This window comes from Enhydra lutris, unplaced genomic scaffold (genome assembly GCF_002288905.1).
Source record: "Enhydra lutris kenyoni isolate GAN:26980312 unplaced genomic scaffold, ASM228890v2 scaffoldscaffold5, whole genome shotgun sequence".
In the NCBI taxonomy this organism is placed as follows: domain Eukaryota; kingdom Metazoa; phylum Chordata; class Mammalia; order Carnivora; family Mustelidae; genus Enhydra; species Enhydra lutris.
In genome coordinates, this window is record NW_019154089.1 from 7,671,185 (window position 1) to 7,678,933 (window position 7,749).

A 7,749-nucleotide genomic window follows, 5' to 3' on the forward strand; every position below is an offset into this window, starting at 1 on the left:
TGGCTAGAGTGGGCTGGAATTAGGTTTTTTCCTTTCCCCACCTGGAACTGGGTATTTCTCTTCTTCCAGGTCAGTTAGGTTAGGCTTTGATTAAATAGATTATCCTGAAGGCAGACCTTATTGAGAAGAAACAGGATGCTCTGATGAATTTCAAAATGTTTCATTTCCCTTCCCCCTGCTGGAAGCACAAGGGGATTCTTTTCTCACAATCACTGAGAGAATATGGTGAGAGCTCCTGGAAGCAAGACTCAGAAAAGAATGGAGGCCTCCTGATGACTGAGCCTCTTGGATTTGTGTCTCTCCGCCCTGTCTGTAATGAGCCTCCAGCAATTCTTCAGTAAGAATGCCAGTTTCCCTACCTCAAAACTGGTTCCTGCAGAGTACTTTTATTTTTATTTCTAACTTCTAAGTTCCAATCACATGGCTCAAAAATCAAAACTGTATATGTGAAAAAAATTCAGTGGAATGCCTCAACCCCCCCCCCCAACAAATAATTACTTTTATTAGATTTCTGGTGTATCCTTTCTGAGTTTATGTAAGTATCAGAAAATGTTAACATAGGGTTTGATTTTGCTCTCCTTCCTGCATACGATGTAAGGTCCTCTACACCTTTTGCATCTTGCTTTTTTCTCATGTATCTTTATAAGAGGATCTTACTATATTCACACTTAAAGATCTTAGAACATTTTTTTAACCCACTGAGCCACTCAGGCGCCCCTTGGAACAGTTTTTTGAATTATTTTTTATGACTATTTTGTCTACATTCCTTCTGTCTTATTGGGACTACCATGTTTTGATTATATACCTCCTGGAGCCCTCTTATTATATTTTTTCCCCTTATTTTCCATCTAAAAATTTTCTCTGGGATATTTCTGTAAGATTATCTCCCACCCCCAAGGTATTATACTCTTCTCTGACTATGTCTGTGTGTCTAATAGCACCATATTCTTGTTTCACTGGTGGGATATCTTAGTAATCTGAGGATTTTTACTGATAGTTTTTTTTGTTTTTTAAGTGTCTCTCTTCCTAGGAAATCTTTATTTCCTTCAAGTTTTTTCTTTTTAATTTAATTTGATCTATTTCTTTCAGGTTTTTCCTGGATCAGGTAATCCTGGATTCAGTGCTCATATTTAAGAGTGGGGAATTAATAGCAGATTGGAAGCTAGAGAGAGAGAGAATGTGTGGTAGGGGTGGGGAAGTTCACTCTAAGGCTACTGGATTTTTTCACTGGGGAACTTCCCATGCAGCTTCTTCGGATCATTTTTCAGCAGGCTGGGCAGATTCCTAGAGAAAAATCTCCCTGTGTCCAGCCTGACAAACAGCATTTTGGCCAGTGGCAGGTCGAACGCTGGGCGTGGGGGATCTCAGCATCTACTAATTGTTCATTCGGTGCCCTGATCTCAGCATAAGTAGGCCACCTTCGGCTGTGCCTAGTGCTTCTTGCTCCAGATAGCCTCTTTAGAGGAAAAACACTTCCGTCTTCTGCTGGAGTGGAGACCTTCAACTTTGAGGAATGGAAATGGGGATGGAATTGCTTTTTAAACCGTGTTTCAACCTATTTCCACCACTCCTCATCCAGAGGTGCTTGGTCTTCTGCCAGCTCCTGAGCATGTGGGGGCATCTCTCCGTCAGCACGGCTCCAGCTCTCTGTAGCTGCTCTGGATTCCCTTCTCTTAGTCTGGCCAGACTATCTGCCTGCGGTCAGTCTGCTTCCCACCTTTCAGAATGCTGTTGCTCCTATCTTTTTCTCCTATTTTTGTGGAATTAAACCTTTTAAATATTAGGTTCCTGTCATTTTACCAGACCATCAGGCCAGAAATTACATGTCCGTTCATGTAATTTGAATTGACTTGACTTGAAATATATGCTTTCAGCATGGAGAATTTGCTGAAGGGACAAGCACTGAGAAGCAAACACTAAACTTTGCACCCCTGGCACTGATGACCCCTTAGTATGTAGTCACAGGCCTTTCTAAATGCACATTATTATTTTGTGACAAACATGGGATAATACATGATGTAATTTCACCACCTTTTTTCACTTAAAATATCTGAAGAACATTTTCCCATGTCGGTATTCTCCCCTTTAAAAAATTACACAAAAATGTTTTGTGTGAAGCACAGATATGCAAAGAAAGGAAAATACCCAAACACCAGCACCCATAAATAATTATCACTGTAATGTTAAGTACTTTCTCCCTGAGCTAAAAGTGCAACCTTGGGGCGCCTGGGTGGCTCAGACAGTTAAGCGTCTGCTTTCAGCTGAGGTCATGATCCCAGGGTTGTGAGATCGAGCCCTGTGTCGGGCTCTGTGCTGGGTCGTTAAGAGTCTCACCCTCCCTCTGTCCTTACCCCCTCAATAAAAAGGAGAGACAAGTGTTGGCAAGAATGTGGAGAAAAGGAAATCTTTGTGCTCTGTTGGTAGACATGTAAATTGGAGCTGCCACTATGTAAACAATATGGACGTTCCTTAAAGAATTAAAAAGAGAGCTACCATACGATTCAGCAATTCTACTTCAGGGCATTTATCTGAAGAAAATTAAAATACTAACTCAAAAAGATATATGTGCCCCAATGTTCACTGCAGCATTATTAATAATAGCAAAACCTGGAAGCAGCCTAAACATCCACTGATAGATGAACTTTTAAAAAAGATTATACTTTTCAGAGACAGAGGACAAGCAGGGTTAGCTGCAGGCAGAGGGAGAAGCAGGCTCCTTGTTGAGCAGGGACCCCAATAAGGGACCCGATCCCAGGACCCCACGATCATGACCTGAGCCAAAGGCAGATGCTTAACCGACTGAGCCACCCAGGTGTCCTGATGGAAGAATTTTTAAAAACATATCATACATGCACCAGCACACACACACACACATGATGGAATATTATATTATTCAGCCATAAGTAAGTAGGAAATCTTGCCATTTGAGACAATATGAATAGACTGAGGTCATTAAGCTAAACGAAATAAGTCAGAGAATGACAAATATTATATGATCTCACTTAAATGTGGAATTTAAAAAACAAAACCAAAACCAAAACTGAGGTCAGATTCCAGAGGTGGGGGCTGGACGAGTGGTAAAGTGGGTGAAGGTGACCAACATCTTTACAAGTGAAATCTTTGCTTTTAAGTATTCAGCCTCCTATGAGAGACATATTTTAAACAAATAATTACAGATACTTCACACAACAATTATAAGTTCATTCATTCATTAAGTAAATGTTTATTGTGTGTTTACTATGTATATGCCAGGCACTAAACAAAACAACACAGTCCTCACCTTAGAGATAGATTCTAATAGGTGGAGACAGATACATAGATACTATGTCATGTAGTGACGAGTGCAATGGAAATGAAAAAAGGCAGGGGACAGGAAGAAAGGATACTTTATGCTATTCTATATGGGATGGTGAGCTTGGAGCAGAGACCTAAAGGAAGGAAGGTTGTGACCGTGCAGATAGTTGGAGGAAGAGGTTTCCACAATAAGGAAGAGCAGTTCTGAGTGCCTGTGGCCGGAGAGTGCCCACTGCGTGTGGATTCAGATTTGCAGGGAAGCTGGTGGAGCTGGAAGGCCTTAGCGGGGAGCAGGGTGAGAGACTGTCAGAGAGGTGGGTAGGACCAGAGCTTATGGAGCCTCACAAGCCCTTGTGAGGACAGGGGCTTTCAGATAGGAAAACTAGAGGGCCAAGGAGGTTTTGAGCAGAGGACTTACATGACTTGATTTGTACTTTTTTCTTTTTCAGAAGAATTTTTTATTTTGAACTAGTTTTAGATGTATAGAAAAGTTGCAAACATAGTACATGTAGAGAATGTCCTTATTCCCCCATAGCCAGCCTCCTCTAATGATAAGATCTTACCCACACATAGAGCAATTACCAAAGACCGAAAAGTTGATGTCGGCTTATTAGTAGTAGTATTATTTTAAAGATTTTATTTGAGAGAGAGAGAGAGAGAAGAGAGAGAGAGCATGTGCGCAAGCAGGGGAAGGATCCGAGGGAGAAGCAGTTTCTCTGCTGAGCAGCTAGTCCAGTGCAGGAACTCCATCTCAGGACCCAGGATCATGACCTGAGCTGGAGGCAGATGCTTAACTGACTGAGCCACCCAGGTGCCCCTGGTTTATTATTATTAAGTAAATTGCAGACCTAATTTATGATTTCCACATTGTTTCCACTAATGTCCCTTTCCTCTTCCAGGATCTAACCCAGGACCCTTTATTGCTTTTGGTCATTAGTTCGCTTTGGTCTCCTCCAGTTCCTCAACCTTGCGTTTCATCACCTGACACTTGTCCAGAGTAGTGACCAGTTATGCTGTCACAGTTTCCTCAGTTGTGACCTTCCTCAGTTTTCTAATAGCTGGAGTTACACATTTTTGGTGAGAATCTCATGGGAATGACATTGCATCCTTTTCTCAGTGCACCTCATGGGGTTCAGGATGCCAACATGTCTTACTAGGGTGATGTCAGCTCTGACCACTTGAATAAATTGGTTTCTACCAGTTTTCAACCCTGTAGAGTTACTGTCTTTCCTTTTTATTTCATAGATGGGCTGAGGAGGCAGTTTGAGAATATATAATTTCTGTGTCTCCCCAAATGTGTACCCCCTCATACTTGCACCTGTCAGTGGCTCTTGCCTGGAAGAGTTTTTACTGTGGTGTTTGCCTGATGGTGACTTTTCAATATCCTTATTTTCTTCCACATTCATAATTTGTAATTCTACTATAGACAAAAGTTGCCTTTGTCCCTCTTTATCTACTTAAGTACTTAAGTACTTATTTATATCAGTATGACCTCGTGACCCCAGTTCTTTCAAATCTAGAGCCTGAAGTGGAATTGTCAGATCTTGTGGGTGACTCCCTTTTGAATTCCTTGAGGAATTGCCACAGCAGCTCTATCATCTTACGTTCCCACTCTCAGGGCGCAAAGATTTTGGTTTTTCCACATCTTTGTCAATATACTTCCTGGGTTTTTTTTTTAAGATTTTATTTATTTATTTGACAGAGAGACAACGAGAGAGGGAACACAAGCAAGGGGAGTAGGAGAGGGAGAAGCAGGCCTCCTGCTGAGCAGGGAACCCCGATGTGGGACCCGATCCCAGGACCCTGGGATCTTGACCAGAGCCGAAGGCAGACGCTCAACAAATGAGCCACCCAGGCGCCCCTTCCTGGGGTGTTTTTTGCAAGCCATCCTAATGTGAAGTGTTACCTCATTGTGGTTTTGCTTTGTGTTTTCCTAAAGATTACTGATACTGAACATCTTTTCATTTGCTTTTTGGACCTTAGTGTATTGTATGGGTTTTATGGCAGCATCCTTCTCTTGGTATTGCTTTCTGTCTTAGTTGGTTTGGACTACTGTTAAAAGAACTACCAGAGACTGATGTTTTTAAATTTTTTTTTTTTTAAGATTTTATTTATTTGACAAGGAGAAATACAGTGAGAGAGGGAACATAAGCAGACGGAATCGGAGAAGGAGAAGCAGGCCTCCCGCCGAGCAGGTAGCCCATTGCGGCGCCTGAACCCGGGACCCTGGGATCATGACCCGAGCCAAAGGCAGACGCCCCATGACTGAGCCACCCAGGCACCCCGAGACTGATATTTTTAATATCAGCAAGTGGCTTACACAAGTTTGTTTCTGGAGGGAGGGAAGTCCATGATGAGGGCACTGATAGATTTGGTGTGTGGTGAGGGCCAGTTTCCTGGTACATAGATGGCTATCTTCTTGCTGTGTCCTTACATGATAGAAGGAGTAACAGAAGCATTCTGGGGTCTCTTTTATAAGGGCACTAATCCCATTCAGGGGGGCTCCATCCTCATGACCTAATTATCTCCCAGAGGCCCCGTGTCAAAATACCATCCAATTGGTGATTAGATTTCAACACATAAACTTTGGGGGACACATTCAGTCTGTAGTAGGAAGGTTAGGTTATTGATTTGAGATATTATTTTCTTTTTTATTTTTAAATGTAGGCATTTATAGCTATGCATTTTCCTCTAAGTGTTGCTTCCACTGCATTCCATAAGTTTTGGGTGTTGTATTTTCATTTTCATTCATCTCAAAATCTCTTATTTCCATTGTAATTTCTTTTCTGACCCATTACTTACTTAGAAGTTTTTTTTGAAAATTTCTACATGCATGTGACTATTCTAAATGTCAGTCTGTTGTTGATTTCTAATATCACTCCATTGTTGGAGAACATACTTTTTATTATTTCAGTCTTTTAAAATTTACTGAGGCTTGTTTTATGGCTTAACAGGTGGTCTATGTTGGGTAATGTTCCATGTTCACTTGAGAAGAATGTGGAATGTTCTAGAAGTATCTGTTAGGTCTAGTTGGTTTAGAGTGTTCTTCAAGTCTTTTATTTCCTTGCTGATCTTCTATTATATCCATTATGAAAAGTGGGGTATTAAAGTCTCTAACTGTTACTGTCAAAATGGTCCTTTTTTTTCCGTTTTCATTCTGTTAGTTTTTGCATCATGTATTTTACATTCATATATCTGTTGTTAGCTGCATGCATGTTTATAATTGTTATGTCTTCCTCATGGATTGACCTTCTTATCATTATAGAATGCCATTCTCTATCTTTGGTAATAATTTTTATCTTAAAATCTATTTTGTCTGATATATTACAACCATTCCAGATCTTTGGGGTACTATTTACAAAGTATTTCTTTCTCCCATTATTTTATTTTCAACTTGTTTGTGTCTTTGAATCTAAAGTGTGTCTGATGAATCACTAGACCTCTACCTCTGAATCCACTAATACATTATATGTTAATTAATTGAATTTAAATAAGAATATAAAGTGTATCTATTGATTTGAGATATTGTATTGATAATGATAGTGTATAGTTGGGTTAGGCCTTTTTAAAAAATTCATTCTTCTAACTTCTGTTTTCTGATTGGAATGTTCAATCCGTTTACATTTACTGCAATTATAGATAATATGGGATATACTTCTGTCATTTTTCTATTTGATTTCTGTCAGTCTCATGCATTTCTGTGTTTCTTAGTACTCCATTATAACTTTCTTTTGTCTTAGACATTGTGTTAAATGTTTTCTAGTACACCATTTTAATTACTTTGTTTCTTTTGCTATATATTTTTGCGGGGGTTATTTTCATACTTGTTCCCCTGGGGATTATAAACTGCCATATTAACTTAGATGAATATCAACCTAATTTATATTTCAAAAGCTCCTTTATAGTTCTGTCCTTTCCCCTTTATATTATTATTATCACATAAATTACATCTTAAATTATAAGCCCAACAATACATTGTTTAAATTATTTTATAAGACAATTATCTTTTTTTAAATTGACATTTGAAACAAATAATGTATTACTTGTTTCAGGGGTAGAGGTCTGCACACAATTCACAGTGTGCACCATAGCACATACCCTCCCCAATGTCCATCACCCAGCCACCCCATCCCTCCCCACCAACTCCAGCAATCCTCAGTTTGTTTCCTGAGATTAAGAGTCTCTTATGGTTTGTCTCATCTCAGGTTCCATCTTGTTTCATTTTTTCCCTCCCTTCCCCTATGATCCTCTATCTTGTTTCTCAAATTCCTCATATCAGTGAGATCATATGATAATTGTCTTTCTCTGAGTTATTCTCTTCAGCATAATACACTCTAGTTCCAGCCATGTTGTTACAAACGGCAAGATTTCCTTTTTGATGGCTGCATAATATTCCTGTGTGTGTGTGTGTGTGTGTGTGTGTGTGTGTGTGTGTGTGTGTGTGTGTACCACATC